The sequence below is a fragment of the Myxocyprinus asiaticus genome, chromosome 31, assembly GCF_019703515.2.
Source record: "Myxocyprinus asiaticus isolate MX2 ecotype Aquarium Trade chromosome 31, UBuf_Myxa_2, whole genome shotgun sequence".
NCBI lineage: Eukaryota > Metazoa > Chordata > Actinopteri > Cypriniformes > Catostomidae > Myxocyprinus > Myxocyprinus asiaticus.
The window spans coordinates 43,940,927-43,960,501 of NC_059374.1; the positions used below are offsets into that span (position 1 = coordinate 43,940,927).

General features: G+C 39.2%; 2 protein-coding genes across 5 annotated transcripts in view; one reads left to right on the top strand and one right to left on the bottom strand.

Moving 5' to 3' along the window:
* Window positions 1-4,407, bottom strand: part of LOC127421811 (arf-GAP with Rho-GAP domain, ANK repeat and PH domain-containing protein 1-like) — a 95,943-nt gene extending 91,536 nt beyond the window's left edge. Inside the window, exon 1 of one of the 3 annotated variants that reach the window (XM_051664940.1) lies at window positions 4,245-4,407. The gene's annotated coding sequence lies outside the window, so the exon portion shown is untranslated. Of the gene's footprint in view, window positions 1-4,238 lie in introns of all 3 variants that reach the window. The other 2 variants (XM_051664939.1, XM_051664941.1) reach the window with 2 other exon arrangements.
* The window catches only part of anapc15 (anaphase promoting complex subunit 15), a 337,271-nt gene that overhangs the window by 132,102 nt on the left and 185,594 nt on the right, over window positions 1-19,575 (top strand). The window lies entirely within an intron of this gene.

Genomic DNA, 19,575 nt, shown 5'->3' on the forward strand with positions numbered 1-19,575 from the left:
GAAATAAATAAATATTGTTTTAAAGAACAGATCAGAATAGATTTAAACCTTTTTAGTGTCTTGATTTACTTATTCCTGCTTTCTGTGAGTTTTCAAATGTTACATTTGCCAGAATTTCTCCCTCACACATACTTTTGAACTTCTTAACGATACATTTACAGTATAAGTATCAAAATCAGATAAATTATCCATTGCACTTTCCCCTAAAAACTTAACATGTTCAGTTCATTTGGTATTCATGTGTACAATCTGGACTTTTTTTAACAAAGAAAAAAAGGAATGCTGTCCCAATTACTGGTGTCATTACAACATGAACACATTTCAGAGAACAATTTTAGAGTTTCAACATCTTCTCAACTGGAAGGTATAAATTGCACTGTAATGTTGTTTCCTTTTTCTCCATTGACGTGACAAGAATGTTGGAATTTCCACAAAAATTATAATATTTCTCCAGTGGCCTTTTTCTCCCCAATTTGGAATGCCCAATTCCCAATGCGCTCCAAGTCCTCGTGGTGGCGTAGCGACTCGCCTCAATCCGGGTGGCGGAGGATGAATCTCAGTTGCTTCTGCGTCTGAAACGGTCAATCCGCGCATCTTATCATGTGACTTGTTGAGTGCGTTACCGTGGAGACGTAGCGCGTGTGGAGGCTTCACGCTATTCTCCGCAGGATCCACGCACAACTCATCACATGCCCCACCGAGAGCAAACGACATTATAGCGACCACGAAGAGGTTACCCCATGTGACTCTACCTTCCCTAGCAACCAGGCCAATTTGGTTGCTTAGGAAACCTGGCTGGAGTCAATCAGCATGCCGTGCATTCAAACTCGCGACTCCAGGTGTGATAGTCAGCGTCAATACTCGCTGAGATACCCAGACCCCCGAAACAGCACTTTTAATGGTTTGACCTTGCTTGGAGAGCGCAGTGTTGATGTGAGACAGGTGTTATTTACACATGCGACAGTACGTGGTGGCACAAGAGAGCACCAGAAGAGATCTCCAGTGCACATCTGATCATATCTGTACCACTATAAAGCAAGGAGCGGTCTTTATCATTTTATGTCAGGAGGATCTTTTTTTGGGGGGGGGGGGTTATAAATAAAAAAATTGAATCCTGCTAGTAATCCCAATTTTTACCAAATGTAACTGTAATCTGAATATGTTTGTTTTTTGTGTAACTGTAACATATTTTTGTATCCCGATTACGTAATGCCGTTACTCCACAAGCCTGCTTGTGATATAGTTTATTGAAACCAAAGAGACAGAACGGTTTTCAGTCAGAAGTGAATTGTTCAGGATTGTGAGGTCACATTTATAGCTGACATTTTTAAAAATCCGCACACGCACAGACTCGTCATGGTTACAAGGTTGCACAGTACATGACACTTGACCTCTGAGTGTACATATCAAATGAAATCTATTGTTGTTATATAAAGTTAATTTTAATGTCTACAGACTAACCAACATTAAACTTATCAATGATCATTTTTCCCTTTGAAAGGTTTTCTCAGATTAAGATACATCTGGAGGTTTTGTTCAGAATAGCCAAAATAAAAACACACAAACACAAATCTATATAAATATTCTGCTCGAAACAGATGCATTAGAGACAGTAAGAAAACACGAGACAACAAATAAGCACTCACATGCGTGGGTCTCACAAATGCTTACACAGTCCACACACACACACACACACACACACACACACACACACACACACACACACAAGTGTGAACTTCTGATCAACTACCCAACACTTAACACCCCGCTGAGAGAGAGTTATAAACATCCTCAATGTGCATCACTGATAAATGCAACGTCTGCATTGGCAGAGCACTAGAGCATTCTGAAATTAATCATTATTAACATGACAGTTAACAATTTAGACAAGGCAGATCACTCACTGTCTCTCAATGCTGTACTGCTAGCCCTCATGCCATCCCAGATGTGTGACTTTCTTTCTTCTGCAGAACACAAATGAAGATTTTTAGTAGAATATCTCAGCTCTGTAGGTCCATATAATGCAAGTGAATGGTGACCAGAACTTTGAAGCTCCAAAAAGCACATAAAGGCAGCATAAAAGTAATCCATAAGACTCCAGTGGGTTAATCAGTGTCTTCCGATCCAGTTGGTTTTGGGTGAGAATAGACCAAAATATAACTCCTTTTACAGGCACAATCATGATTTCAAGATCGATTACACTTCCTAGTGCTTGACGCATGTGCAGAGCGCTAGATGGCGCTATAGGAAGTGCAATCGAGCTTGAAATCATGATTGTGCCTGTAAAAGGAGTTATATTTTGGTCTGTTCTCACCCAAAATCAACTGGATCGGAAGACATTGATTAACCCACTGGAGTCTAAGGGATTACTTTTATGCTGCCTTTATGTGCTTTTTGGAGCTTCAAAGTTCTGGTCACCATTCACTTGCATTATATGGACCTACAGAGCTGAGATATTCTTCTAAAAATCTAAAAAGAGCTACTGTGTTAAATAACTATGTTGAACTGATGTTGACATAAATGAGACTCTATACAGTAGACAAAGGTCATCATCCATGATGGTTTTACTCTGACTTTTAAAGATCCGTCCACATGCATCAGACGTGTAAATGAATCTGTTTTGTGGCCGAATGTACAAAAGGCAAATCCCTCATGAACTGAGCTGTGAGTGTTTACAGGCGTCCGAAAGCACTGAATAAACATTAACCTGATTAACATTCCAGCCACATCACAGGACTAGTTAACCCCTCAACACAAACACCTCGCAAACACACAGAACTCTTATGATGATTTAAAGGAACTGAAATCAAACTCCACATGTAAAGATGCAGCACTATAGATTAGAGAACAGATTGAAATACTCTTTATCTCTAAGAACTCTATTAGTTTCCTCTACAACACCAGTGAAATCTTGTGGTTTCAGCCCACATCCATCAAACACACACAATCTCATTAAACACACCTGTCTGTCTCTTATAATCTCAGTAGAACTGATGTTTCCTTCGAGCTCAACAAGTGCATTTAAACACAGCACACATTCAACACACACAAACACATTCTGAAACCACTGACCGGAGAGAGAGACAGAAAACATCCAGAGAGACAGGCAGAACACATTCAGAGAGACAGGCAGAACACATCCAGAGAGACAGGCAGGACACATCCAGAGAGACAGGCAGGACACAAACATCCAGAGAGACAGGCAGAACACAAACATCCAGTGAGACAGGCAGAACACAAACATCCAGTGAGACAGGCAGAACACAAACATCCAGTGAGACAGGCAGAAAACATACATCCAGTGAGACAGACAGACAGACAGAACACATCCAGAGAGACAGACAGACAGACAGAACACATCCAGAGAGACAGACAGACAGACAGACAGAACACATCCAGAGAGACAGACAGACAGACAGACAGAACACATCCAGAGAGACAGACAGAACACATCCAGAGAGACAGACAGAACACATCCAGTGAGACAGACAGACAGAACACATCCAGAGAGAGACAGACAGACAGAACACATCCAGAGAGAGACAGACAGAACACATCCAGAGAGAGACAGACAGACAGAACACATCCAGAGAGAGACAGACAGAGAGACAGCCAGAGCACATCCAGAGAGACAGACAGAACACATTCAGAGAGACAGACAGAACACATCCAGAGAGACACAGACAGAACACATCCAGAGAGACACAGACAGAACACATCCAGAGAGACACAGACAGAACACATCCAGAGAGACACAGACAGAACACATTCAGAGAGACAGACAGAACACATCCAGAGAGACACAGACAGAACACATCCAGAGAGACACAGACAGAACACATCCAGAGAGACACAGACAGAACACATCCAGAGAGACACAGACAGAAAAGATTCAGAGAGACAGAAATAAAGAGAGAACAAGAGTTGCAGTTTGAAGTGTTCATTGTTCAAGCGCAAACAGTTAAAGAACTTGAGCAACATTTCAAAACACATTCACAACCACAGACTTCTGTAGTACTGACGACCTTTCATACTAGATGATGAAAACATGATGAAAAACGAGATTTGGACGATTTATGAGACTTTTTAAAATATTGACGACCACTTCAAACGTCCTCACAAATCATTTTCCACTATATTTTTGAGGGCATTTTCAAACATCCTCTCACAAGTGTAGGCAAACATGTACACACAAACACACAAGACACAATCATGCACAAAAATGAATAAAAACATACACTAACGTGATGATCTATTTCTCATCGTCGCTCTTCTTTCCCTGTTGTGTTGCGTTTGTTCCGGATAGTTTTACACACAAAGTCTGCATGTGCTCCTCACTGCCAGTCAAACACAAATCCACTGAAGCTTCATAAGAAACTTCAAAGGGCTCCGCGTCACATGAGCATCTGTGTGAAACAAAGTATCCGCTTGATGTAAAGTAACGCGTCTGAGGAGACACGAACTGTTTCTTCCTGCAGGGGGTGCCCGATGGCACACAACGATGAACCGCATTCACTCTGTTTTTTTAATTATTTGTATTTTTAATAACTCGATGGATAGTTTGTTGTCTTACATACACTTGGAAACATGCCTAATCAATCTCTATAAAATGGTTAAATAAAAATTATAATCCAGTAATCACAAACAACTATGATTGGTCCATCTGGAGCAGCGCTGAGTAAAGTAACAGATGTCACGTGACATTGGCGTCTCTACCGCGCTGTGTCTAGAAGGTGACCCGCCGGCAGTCTCGCGAGAGTCTCATTCGCTGTTACTAAGGTTAGTTTAGCGTTAGAGTTAGTGGTATGATTAAGGTTAATGGTAGGGTTATGTTTAGGGGTAGGGGTAGAGTTTCTGTAGGACTCTAAATAAACACAAAAAACAGTGTGTGAACGTTCAATGTGGCTCTCGCGAGACTTCAGGTAACTGGAGGGTTACCTTCTAAACACGACCCTGCTGAAGCTGCAATGCAGTAGTGTAAGAATTGAGTAATAAAATGCAGCATGTACCAACTGTAAGCGCTAGGGGGCACTATAACTCTATGGGTGAATGCTTTCTGGGGCTCAAAACGGTGGTGTGCAACATATGCAACGCATAGCGGCGCCAAATCATAGATTGCAATCATATATATATATATATATATATATATATATATATATATATATATATATATATATATATATATATATATATATTGTCCTATAAAGACTACACATGACCAAAAGCACAACTTGAAACAATAGTAACAGAAAAAGTATATGACTTTACTGTAATTTTGACTGCTTATGTTGTTATCTCGAGTATATTTATCTTCTTATTATCATTTTAAATGGGTTTTATATACGGGTCAGTGGCGTGGCGCTCACTTTGTTTTCCCTGCATTAATAAAATACAATTATTGTATTTAAATGAATATATTGACTGATATAAAAATATATTGTTATGTATAGTTTCTGACCGTTACATCAAAGCCAGCTCGTGATGTTTCGGGTCTCTGGCCTATTCTTTTAAGCCATCTTTTGTTTTTAAATGCATACACATTTGTACCCATACTATAATTATTATATTAGGCCTACCATAGATTTCTGTTGAAAATAAAGTAGGAAACTTTTTATTGTCTGCTTATGAAGTTTAGCCTCCTCTTAGTGTTCTGAGGAGCAGGGGCGGGCCAGAAGGGTGGCATGGGGTGGCAGGTGCCACCCTAAAAATGAGCTTTGCCAGCCCACTTCCCACCCCAAGTCAGACCCCACTCTTGCCACCCCTTTGCCACCCCAGGAAAATAACTTCAATAACATGAATAACTAAAATATCCACTGTGATCATGCATTTGGACGCTAAATGTATGTGTTGGGGTACCTGATACATGAGAAAAACAGGAGATAATCTGACCCACGGGTCCAACCAGTTCGTGATTGATGCCACACTGCCCGTGCATAGATGCGCACAACAGACAATTCAACCACTGCTCAGTGGAAAAGATCACATTAAACATTCACAACTTTTAAAATGTTCTCACCCTTAAGTAAATCACTCCCATTAAAACTTTTTTTTAAATTTAGGATTTCATGTGCATCAGGGGGAAATGTTACTCTGTGTAGCTGTTACATGGTACTACAATGTGCTTTATAATTTTTTTGTATTTGTTTGTACCTAATATTAATGAATGTTCAATGAATGTTCAGAGCCATTCTAAAACCTTGTAAATAGTCTACAGGTTTTGGCTACAAAAACTGTTTCAGCAGTTGTCACATGTTAATTATCTGCATATTTAATGAGGCAAGTGTTGAATTAGCTGGTTATCATCATGGATATACAGGCCCTGTCTAAATGCCCCCACTTGCGGTTTTGGTCTTGCCTTCTTACCCACATGTCTTACGTATTTCCGGTGTTTGGCCACTAGTGTGCAAGTAGACGTGAAGACTAAGTGCGTGTAAGACTTGTGATTGCATGTTGGGACACTTGTAGACATAACGATGTTGGTCCCTGTTGTGACAGCTGTTTTTGTAGTTGTCAGAAGACTGATTGTTGTTGGTAGCAGTGACTGTTATAGCCTACTTAAAATAATAATTAACTGAATAGTTTACCCTTCCTTTTATTAATCATACACTACTAGTTGTTGGAAGTGTATTGTGTTGTTTAAAATATGTAAGTACATTTTTTACAATGTTTCATTGTGTGAAATTAACTGTAAAAGTTAATTATATTTACTCATTTTGATTTTCAATACTTTGCACATTAAAATATGTTTAAATGTAAAATTGTGTCATCCATAAGCGCTGTAAAATATTAAAACCATTTCTTTCTACTTTGTTTCTCAATACACTGCATAAAACAATAAACTTGATTCTATAAACCTGCATGATCCATTAATAGCTGCTACTACAAACCATTAAAATTATATGCGTTGGCTTGTCATTTACATAAGACAACCAAAGACTACTTTACACAACTTATCAGAAAGTGGTATAATACAACAAATAAAAAGCATTAAAATGTATACTTTAAATATATAAACACATATACAGATGAGACAGTAACAGTGGTAGTAGTTAATAACATTTTAAAACCAACATTCATTAAATTGTTTACTGTGTGCCACACTGGCTGATCAATTACCAAAATCACCAGCAGTATTAGGTGAGAACAAACAAAATAAGGTGATTATTAGGCGAGAAGGAGAACAAAGAGGTATATAAATATGCACATAAATATTTAGTAATAATGATGATGCTGTTAAAGTCATCCCAACTAGTTGTGAATGCTATATTACACTTAATGTTCAATATATTCATATACAGTTGTGGCCAAAAATATTGGCACCCTTGGTAAATATGAGCAAAGAAGGCTGTGAAACATAATCTGCATTGTTTATCCTTTTGATCTTTCATTCAAAAAATCACAAAAATCTAAACTTTAATTGAAGTAGAACAATTGAAACAGGGGAAATATCTCATTATTAAATATTTTTCTCCAAAACACGTTGATCGCAATTATTGGCACCCCTAGTAATTCTTATGTGTAAAATATATCTGAAGTATATTCCCATTCATATTTTACATTTTTTTTAGTGCACCTGGGTGACTAGGAACATTAAATTGTTCAGCCATGACTTCCTGTTTCACAGGGGTATAAATATGAGGTAACACACAAGTCAAATTCCCTTAATCATCATTCACAGTGGGTTAGACTAAAGAATATAGTTTCACAGTTTGTTGAGCTTCACAGAATGGGAAGTGGCTATAAGAAAATAGCCAAGGCATTGAAAATGCCTTTATCCACCATCAGGGCAATAATTAACAAGTTCCAATCAACTGGAGATCTTTAGAATCGGCCTGGAAAAGGACGTGTGTCTATATTGTCTCCACGCACAGTGAGGAGGATGGTTCAAGTGGTCAAAGAATCTCCAAGGATCACAACTGGGGAACTGCAGAAATTAGTTGGGTCTTGGGGTCAGAAAGTCTCAAAAAAAAAATCAGATATCACCTACATCACTGCAAGTTGTTTGGGAGGGTTTCAAGAAAAAAAGCTTCTGCTCTCATCATCCAACAACACACTCAAGCGTCTTCAGTTTGCCAGACACAACTGGAACTTCAAATGGGACCAGATTCTTTGGTCAGATGAAACAGAAAAAGAGCTTTTTGGCAGCAAACACCAGAGATGTGTTTGGTGCACACAGAGATGAAGAAGTACCCAATGCCCATGGTTAAATATGTTGGTGGATTTTTAATGTTGTGGGGCTGTTTTTCATGCCAGAGCTCCTGGTCATCTTGTTCGGATACATGGCATCATGGACTCTATCATATACCAACAGATAAAAAATCTAAAATTGACTGCCTCTGCCAGAAGGCTTAGAATGGGCCCTGGTTGGATCTTCCAGCATGACAATGATCCAAAACAAACATCAAACTCAACACAGTTGTTGAAAATGGTTCACGGACCACAAAATCAAGGTACTGCCATGGCCATCCCAGTCTCCTGACCTGAAACCCATAGAAAATTTGTGGGTGAACTGAAGAGGAGAGTCCACCAACATGGACCTCTGCATTTGAAGGATCTGGAGAGATTCTGTATGGAGGAATGGTCTCAGATCCCTTGCCAGGACATTTTTCATCGCCTAACTGACCCATAGATATTTTTATGCTGTTGGTCGACGTCGCGGGCCGCCTCTCACCCTGGGCCCTAGGGTGAGCTGCCCACTCTGCCCTCCCCTGTAGTTACGCCCCTGGATGCAGTATACAACTATAAAGGGTTCAAACGGTAGTATGCTACACTGTTGTCACATGACCTCATTAAATTGCATCTTTAATTCATAGAGTGGTGTCCAGTTATCAGCTCAAAAATAAATGCAGTTATTTTGCATATTTAATTCCGTTTTGTGCAAAAATGCCTTAACTTTTGACAGTCTGTTCAAATAATGAGCCAATAAGAAGATATTAAAGTTGTTGTGTACTGGGGCTGCATGCGCCAGCCAATCAACTGTTGTTGAGACAAATGAGAATGTCAACAGGACTCCAAGCATTAAAGAATGAGGAAGCTTGTGTTTGCGACTGCAGTAAAATGCTGTGGTATCTCAGAACTGAATGTTTGGTTATATGGATGTTGCTTCATATATAAACTGTGTTTTTCAATCAGCAGACTAGTGTAGAAAGAGAGTCACAGTCTACCAGGCCGGGGCAGCACGACTCTGATACATGTGTGGGCGCATTTATTGCTTCAAATCATCTGTTTAGTGTTTGTGAGAGGCGGTGAGATGATGTGTGTGTGTGTGCTTTTGTAAACTGAATGTTTCCTTTAGATGTGAATCATCATATAACAGAATTGAATGATTTGAGTTTGTTTATGTCAGGGTCTTTCTCAGGAAACTACGTCTTTTGTATGGATTAAATACCATATTATAAATTGTAACGAGAAATAATGGGTAGATCTTTCTAATATCATGTTTACATTTTTTTTGTCCACATAAGTTTCTCTTACAGTCTATATCAGTATATCATCATGTTTACATAGTTTATATGTTTATATAAAACATTTTCTTTACTAAAAATATTGATCTTTGCACAAAGAACAAGTGTCTTGGCTGTAAATAATATTTTAGGGTAATATAAAGATATAGGCTATTTAAGGCTGTTTATTACACTTTTTTGTACTGATCTTAAGCCCTGTAACATTGAACCTTAAAGCATAGTGAATGTAACAGGAAAGAGATATTAAAATATTTTTAAATTATCCATGTGATTTATTATACAGTGATACTTCCAGAATATACTCAGTTATCTATTCAAATTACCTAAATTCCAAACTCATTGTGACAAGGTTGAAATGATGTAGCATTTTAGGCTAAGAGATACTATTAGTTTTTTGTGAGGCTGTACGCACATATTTATCTTATGTAATAGTTTAAAAATCAGAAAGGAAGGCAGATGTCTGCACACTGAAATTAAAGCTCCAGACTTTTATTATAACAAAGTAGCGACCAGTTTCGACCAGTTAGGTCTTCATCAGGCACAATACTCATGTTGAATGAAGCACAGTTTTTATAGACATAGGTGATGACAATATTGACTGATTAGCTGCCCACAGGAGATCATGTGATGAGTAAACAACATTTAAAAACAAATCAATGCATTTGAACAATTATCTTAACATCTTCAATCCACACAAAACATTTGTAAAGGATTGGATTTATATTTGAAACACTATGTCACCACAAGGGCTTAATGAAGATTTTGACATAAAGCCTTTTTTGTAGTATATTAATATTCATGCCTTCATCTGTTTTTATCTTTTTTTAATTTTTATTTTCTCCCCTTTTCTCCCCAATCTGGAACGCCCAATTCCCAATGTGCTCTAAGTCCTCGTGGTGTCGTAGTGACTCGCCTCAATCCAGGTGGCGGAGGACGAATCTCAGTTGCCTCCGCGTCTGAGACCATCAAGCCACGCATCTTATCACGTGGCTTGTTGAGCGCGTTACCGCGGAGACGTAGCGCGTGTGGAGGCTTCACGCTATTCATCCACGCACAACTCACCACGTGCCCCACCGAGAGCGAGAACCTCATTATAGCGACCATGAGGAGGATACTCTATGTGACTTTACCCACCCTAGCAACCGGGTCAATTTGGTTGCTTAGGAGACCTGGCTGGAGTCACTCAGCATGCCCTGAATTTGAACTCATGACTCCAGGGGTGATAGTCAGCGTCAGTACTCGCTGAGCTACACAGGCCCCCATCTGTTTTTATCTTTGATGTTTTTATATACTGTATAATAAATATATATATATATATATAATTGTATACATTTTGTACGCATACCCCTGATGTTGTATGAGCGTAGATGTGTTTTTTTTTATATATGTACCCTTAGAGTTTCGACTCATCACACATCTTAAAAGATATATGTACAGTTTATAAAATGTGTCTAAAATATTGATATGCCTTTACAAATGTTTTGTGTGGATTGAAGATGTTAAGATAATTGTTCAAATGCATTGATTTTTTTTAAATGTTGTTTACTCGTCACATGATCTCCTGTGGGCAGCTAATCAGTCAACCTTCAGATGAGGTTCATATTTATAACAGTAACCTGAAGGAGTAGATTCATTTAAACTAATATATTCATCAGGTTTATATATATATATATATTTCCTGACATTTTCTGGCTCAAATGGCAACATGTCCTGAGAATGACCAAACAGTCTTTGAGATGGTCTCATGTGACAACACTTTTTGAAGTTACATCGTACTATGTGTCCACGTGGGACATTTAACAATGGCTCTCTCAAATTACAGGAAGTATAACACACCTTAAGAATACATCTCATATATCCACCTTTTTCCTGAATGCCAAAGTGTTCCATGATTCATAACGTACACCTGTTTTTGTTTTTCCGGTCTCCAGTGTTTTCACTCACATTCTTGGATGTTCCTAGGGTATAATGTGATGTTTAGTATATTTTATTTGTAAAATGTATCCCCCCCCCCTCCATAGTGCTGGTACTTAAAGGATTAGTTCACCCAAAAATGAAAAATGAAATTAAGTCATTGTTTACTCCCCCTGTGTTGTTATAACCCCATATGACTTTCTTTCTTTTTCTTTACTCAAAGGGAGAAATTGTGAAAAACATTGTGCTCAGTGATGTCATATAATGGCAGTTTATGGTGACCACCTCTTCATACTTCAAAAGGACACAAAAGTATAATTCAGAAGTCTGTTAAATTATTATATGCGACTTATGTCTTGTTCTGGAGGAATAAGATAACATTTTGTGAGAAACAAACCGAAATCTAATGTATTATTAAGTGAAACTCTTGACCGACCTTTGATCTCCTGTGCACATTCATGGGTCAGCACGTGAGCTTTAGAGCTCCTTGCACAAGAGCAACAGTAGTTACACTGCCGCTCACGAGGTGGGGTAAACTCATTTTGTTTCGCTTCAACAGGACCACCAGCGATATTAACAACAGAAAGCACAACACAGCTGCACACAAACCAATGAACAGAACTTACTAAACTACTTACTAACTAACTAAACTTCTACAAGTTTGTAGTCAAAGAATTTTATTGAACCAGAGTCCTCAATCAAACATACAGATGGAGAAGGCAGGAATGCCTGTCATCTCTTCTCCATTCTGTATTTGTGACAGACCTGAAAAGAGTGAGACCTCCACAAAAACATCTGGTTGGTGTAACATTCTAGGACAAAGTAGTTTTTAACCAGCGCATGAGATGCTGGCCTTCATATACTGTTATGAGAAAGTTTTTGGACTGGTGCTAGTTCACAGTGGACGAAGTTACCAGCGCGATGCCTAAAATAGAAAACGATCGATAGAATGCACCATTGCTCGTCACCGCTGGTTAGGACAAAAACACTGAATATCATAGAAAATATACCTTCTACCAAGTGTCGTTTGCTGTCAGGTTAGGACAAAGTGTGACTGTGGCTGCCTGTAGCCATCTCTATGTTTCTGTTTGATTTCCGAGTACTCCGTTAAAAAAAATAAGGCTGGGCATAGAAATGCATCAATTCTTCAACTACAAACTCTTCAGACATGTTTAGTAAGTTCTGTCCACTGTTTTGTGTGCAGTTGTGTTGTGTTCTGTTATGTTGTCACTATCACTGTGGAGGACCTGTTTTTAGATAAACAAAACGAGTTATCAATTGAATGCCCCAATGTCATGAGGGTGCTGTGTGAACTGTTGCTCTCGTGCCCTATCATGAACACACACAGGAGATCAACGGTGAGTGAACATTTTCAATAAATAATACATTAGATTTCAGTTTGTTTATCACCAAACCTTATCGTATGCCTTCATAACAATCATGATTCTCATGGAATAATTTATTAGACTTCTGAATTATACTTTTGTGTTTTTTTGAAGCTTGAAGAGGTGGTCACCATAAACTGCCATTGTATGACATCACCGAGCACACATTTTTTTTCACAATTTCTCCCTTTGAGTTCAGAAAAAGAAAGATAGGGTTATAACAACACAGGGGTGAGTAAACAATGACTGAATTTTCATTTTTGGGTGAACTATCCTTTTAAGAGAGCGCGATAACTGTGCCTAACCCGTCAAAGTTTAAGGAATGGGTAGATGATGCGAAGCGATGAACTGAGGTGAGTTACATTGATATCATTAATTACTTTGAGTTGTTACAGCCAAAAACTGCACAAGTTAAGGCTGAGCTAAATTTTACTCCAACTAACTCTTAAAATGGTTGTTGTTTTCCATCTGGAATGCTCTTTTTGGTAGTACCCTTTCAAGTCGGTCACTTCAATGCTGTGTCAGTTGATGACGCTATGGGAAACTCCTCCCAGGAGTGATGATCTCTGAAGCCCTTTTAAATCATGCCAATATGACCACAGACTACCAAGCTTGATGCTCTGCCCGCGATGCATGCATCACCGCGAGTAAATATACCGGAGCACTGCACCATTTCATCAAAATTTTTCCTTCAGGGTCACGATTTTAGCTCTCATGCTCTGAACACCTGAATCTTTACTTCTGACAACTGTCATTGACATGGCACCCCTTCACAGCTTTGAACACTTCTGTGTTTGCTATTGTGCATTGTGTTGTATTACGTGCATTCTTTTAGTGAAAAGAAACTAAAAGAGCCTTTTGCTTAGTGATGTCTTTATAAAGATGATGTTTTGCAAAGGTTTCCACAACCACATGAAAAGAAAACAAGCGATATTTTCTTCTGTCTGAAGGGCACGAGTGCTGTTTTACAGGTGCAACTCAATAAATTAGAATGTCATGGAAAAGTTCATTTATTTCAGTAATTCAACTCAAATTGTGAAACTCGTGTATTAAATAAATTCAATGCACACAGACTGAAGTAGTTTAAGTCTTTGGTTCTTTTAATTGTGATGATTTTGGCTCACATTTAACAAAAACCCACCAATTCACTATCTCAAAAAATTAGAATACATCATAAGACCAATAAAAAAACATTTTTAGTGAATTGTTGGCCTTCTGGAAAGTATGTTCATTTACTGTATATGGACTCAATACTTGGTAGGGGCTCCTTTTGCTTTAATTACTGCCTCAATTCGGCGTGGCATGGAGGTGATCAGTTTCTGGCACTGCTGAGGTGGTATGGAAGCCCAGGTTTCTTTGACAGTGGCCTTCAGCTCATCTGCATTTTTTGGTCTCTTGTTTCTCATTTTCCTCTTTTGCTGGCCAGTCAAGCACACCAACACCATGGTCATTTAACCAACTTTTGGTGCTTTTGGCAGTGAGGGCAGGTGCCAAATCCTGCTGGAAAATGAAATCAGCATCTTTAAAAAGCTGATCAGCAGAAGGAAGCATGAAGTGCTCCAAAATTCCTTGGTAAACGGGTGCAGTGACTTTGGTTTTCAAAAAACACAATGGACCAACACCAGCAGATGACATTGCACCCCAAATCATCACAGACTGTGGAAACTTAACACTGGACTTCAAGCAACTTGGGCTATGAGCTTCTCCACCCTTCCTCCAGACTCTAGGACCTTGGTTTCCAAATGAAATACAAAACTTGCTCTCATCTGAAAAGAGGACTTTGGACCACTGGGCAACAGTCCAGTTCTTCTTCTCCTTAGCCCAGGTAAGACGCCTCTGACGTTGTCTGTGGTTCAGGAGTGGCTTAACAAGAGGAATACGACAACTGTAGCCAAATTCCTTGACACGTCTGTGTGTGGTGGCTCTTGATGCCTTGACCCCAGCCTCAGTCCATTCCTTGTGAAGTTCACCCAAATTCTTGAATCGATTTTGCTTGACAATCCTCATAAGGCTGCGGTTCTCTCGGTTGGTTGTGCATCTTTTTCTTCCACACTTTTTCCTTCCACTCAACTTTCTGTTAACATGCTTGGATACAGCACTCTGTGAACAGCCAGCTTCTTTGGCAATGAATGTTTGTGGCTTACCCTCCTTGTGAAGGGTGTCAATGATTGTCTTCTGGACAACTGTCAGATCAGCAGTCTTCCCCATGATTGTGTAGCCTAGTGAACCAAACTGAGAGACCATTTTGAAGGCTCAGGAAACCTTTGCAGGTGTTTTGAGTTGATTAGCTGATTGGCATGTCACCATATTCTAATGTTTTGAGATAGTGAATTGGTGGGTTTTTGTTAAATGTGAGCCAAAATTATCACAATTAAAAGAACCAAAGACTTAAACTACTTCAGTCTGTGTGCATTGAATTTATTTAATAAACGAGTTTCACAATTTGAGTTGAATTACTGAAATAAATGAACTTTTCCACGACATTCTAATTTATTGAGATGCACCTGTATATAAGCGGCGCTCGTTGAGACTGATTGTGTTCACTGTGAACACATGAAACACAAAACACTTTGCTCTTGGCTTGCTTTCGTTCTGAAAGCCGAAGCTGCTCCCCTCTCCTCCCACTCTACTCCTTCAGGAGCCGCATGAGGGAGGTGTGCGAGAATGGGAAATAGAGCATGGTGATTTGAGGAGGATTTGTCAGCAACCCAGCCTCGCGTGCCTCTTCTCCTCATATCAAGCGGATTCACCCGTTCAATATGAGCGCTGTTATTGCCTGAGCCCACGCTGATACAGCACTTGCTGAGATTGATTGCATTCAATGTGAGCGCATGAAACTCAAAACGCTTCGCTCTTGGCTCACTTTCATTCTGAAAGCCGAATCTGCTCCTCTCTCCTCCCACCACACTCCTGCGTGAGGACGGGATATAGAGCACGGAGAGTTTGAGGATGATTTGCCACCGGCATGAGCCCTGCGTCACTTCTCTTCTCCATCTAAAGCAGCTTCACCTGTCCATTACGGCCGTGATGATCTGCACACTTGCACGTATGATACGATCATGTCCGGCAGAGATTATGATGAGGGGGAAGCTATATATCGCTGCCGTTATCCCTGTCAGACATGATCGACTGACATTGATTGTGTTCATTGCAAGCATGACACTCGAAACGGATTGGCTAATTTCACTGTCACATTCTCTAGCTTAAATGGTTGGACTTTATTCCTCTCTTGCCTTCCTATTTGTCAACATGAAGGGGAGACTCCGTCAATACCTTTTAACAACCCTACTGGCTAGTAGGCATTGCTACTGTGTGCGAATTAGTAGCATGACATGATGGTATATGATTCCCAAAGCATCAGCAACTGATGCAGTTTAGAAAGTGACCAACTTGAAAAGGAACAGTATGGTTACGTCTGTAACCCTAGTTCCCTGAAAGGAGGGAACGAGACGCTGTGTACGCTTGCGTTAGATTTCTCGCTGTTAAGGGATTGAGAGATGCGCTCTCTTCCCTTCAGTGGAAAATCCTGATGAAATGGTGCCATGGTCCGGTTTATTTGCTTGCTTTAATGAGCACATAGGGGGCTGAGCATCAAGTGGCATCTGCCAATAAATTGCCATGAACACACCCGGGGGGAGTTTTCCTTAGTGTCAGTAACTGATGCAGCGTCTCGTTCCCTCCTTTCAGTGAACTGGAGTTACTGTTGTAACCAGACCATTTCTTATGGACACTGGAACAAGAAAACAGTCTAGCAGCAATTAGAATCATGATGGCGTTGCCCAGTGGTTGGTTAGTCATGAAAACTGCGGATAGATAGAAATAATAAACCCCTAATGACCCGAAAAGATTTTGCCATATTTAGCTCTCTTATGCAAACAAATTTGTCCAATTTTTCTTTGAAAGGTATGCAAACAATTTTCATACTCCCTAAAAGATATTAATGAAACGTGTCGTGAGACACCTGTCTCTGTGACCACATTACATGCTTAAACAGCAGATAAAAATGTGTCCCTGGGCCGCGGTCTCTTACGCTTTCGGCCTGTCATTCATTTTACACATTCTCATAGTATTGTAGTTGCAGCAAATTATTGAGACTTAATGCCATTTTTATGCCATGTTGTTCATAACAGTTGTCAGTTGAGGGCGCTATTGTGCTCCTGTTGTTTTTGACAGCCGTTTCTGCACGATATTGGTCTCAATAAAGATCATTTGCAATTTTTGGGTGTGGGGGTTTTGTAAAGAGGGGGCGTGGCTAATCCAACAGCTCAGCTTATGGAAATTTTAAAATGGCAAAAATCGCTTACAGCACCTTTAATTCTGTTTTGACCGCTGCATTGATGACATGTTGTAAAACTGTGAGGTCAGTGTGAGGTCATTCCCTACATGAACAAATAACAGGTGATGTTTATCAGTGTTCAACAGTCATTAATCATGTCTGTCTCTCTTCATCATTCATTCTGTCCATCATGTCCATCTAGTGTGAAAGTGACAGCAATGAGATCTGATGATGCTGCTGACAATCAAACACTCACATACCAAACCTTACCTCTAAAATATAAAGACAACTTTATTTATGAATCATTTATACCTTTGAGGATGTCTCCAAAGGAGGTTTTTGTCACTTCTGGGAAAAATGTTGTCTGTAAACAATATCTAAGAAAATTCACACACCTGAATCAGAGCAGCTGTACTTTCTACAGGTCCTGTATATATATCCCATTGTTCTGTTTAGAGGTCGTGTGAATAGAACCCGTTGAAGAAAACCGATAAACCAGCTCTTTCCCAGAATGAGAAGTTGTAATGTTACCACAAAGGTTCAGTTTTGATGCAATGTGTGAACAAAGCTGTTTGATTAACTGTTTGAGCATGTACTGCTTCGGGCCAATCACAAAGTTCAGACGGTGATGAAAGTTCATACTTTGTGAAAGTTCTTACATATGAAATGGCAATTACATTAGAGTTTAACAGCATTTTGGTGCTAATGTGTGAATTGTGGCAAATTGGATAAAAGATGGAAAGCTGTTGCATGTGTGAATTGCAGATGTGGTACAGGTACAAGACAATCCGGCAATATTACTGCAATTTAACAGGTTTCATGCACAACAATGTAACCACATATTCAGGACTGGGGGAGACCAAATGCAATAATTTAATCAACTATGGAAAAACCCATATAAGTAGAGCACTATCATGAATATTGGGGGGGAAATGTACCCCTCAGTGTCTATGGTGGTTACTGCCCTGTTCAAACGTGAATGTGGTCACAGAAAGACTAAATTTATCAGAACTTACAGAAATTATAAACAATCACTATAAACAACGCACCTATGCGTTTTAATACTGTAACGGGTAAGAGTGGGCAAGGAGGAGGCAGGAACCGGCTGAGCAGTCAACGAAACTTTTAATGATATAAATCAACTTAAACAAACAGACACACACACACAGCAGCCGTGTGTCTCTCTCTCTCTGGCACCTCCGGCTCATCTTTATACCCCTCCCAGCTGATTAGAACAATTCAGGGCCGGGGACAATCCTCATGGCCCAGCCACGCACTCCTCCTCATCACAAATACATCTTTAACCCTCCTGTTGCGTTCAGAATCTGCAGACACCTTTTGCATTTGCGGGTCAATTTTGACCCGGTAAAATTAAAGCTTATAAATCATTCATAACCCGAAGGTTTTCATCTAAAACTATACTGTAAGTCATTAACAGGTTCTTAACTGTTCATACATGTAAAAAGATTGATATTTTTGGCATGTTAACTAACAAATATAAAAGTTATTAATTAATATGCCTTTTTTTTTTTAGAAATAATAAAATGTAGAAATTCTTTGACATTTCAAAATATACATTAACTACAGCAAAACCAGTGAGATACATGTGAAGACATCTTTTTTTATCAACGTTTCTGTGAAATTTTATCTAAATATAACATTATATACAATTTATATGAACATCTAATGTGAGAATTACTTTTACTATGACTCATAACTGATCAATAGAACTTAGTTATGAAACTAACGTATTCTTTTTCAACTAAACTTCATCAAAACAACTATATAACATTAATACTTCTTTACTAAATTATTCTATTTACTCTCATGAACTGTTGAATGTTGATGTGTGAGTATACTGTAAGCTGGTCAAATGTGGACAATTTCCTCTTTCAAGCCCTAATTAGATTAATGTGTGCATGAACTTTTGCTCTCGTTACACCCCCTTTAAACAGTAGAACCTTTGATTTAGTTCATGTTTGTTACATCTGTCATGTGTGTTTTGTACAGGTGTGTGTGTGTGTGTGCAGTCCCAGTGAGAGTCAAAAAATGATATTTAAAAATTATCATCTACTTCTTCCGTGTCAAAAATGACCTGAACACAATAGGAGGGTTAAATGAGGTCATGTGGTTGCAGAGAATCAGTGATCAAACAGTCGTTTGTGTAGAGCACCGGGACTCCACACTGCCAGGAGGTTGCCATGACAAGACCGTGTGTTTATATGTGTGTGTGTGTGTGTGTGTGTGTGTGTGTGTGTAAACACAGGTTCTGAATTAGGCCACCAGCATTGCTGCTTTACAGCTGAACACAAAACTCCAATCAAGCACACTCTAAATACACTCTTATTCCTCTGAAATGTAAGAACATTTTGATGCAAAAGACATAATTTATTTAGACCCAGAGGAGAATTATATTCTTTCTAGGGGCCCCTGGGCTAGTCATTGAGACACAGGTGCATCCCAAACCACACACTTCTGCACTATTTTATGCCATTTTGTAGTGCGAGTAGTGCGAAGCAGTATGTTAACACTGAAA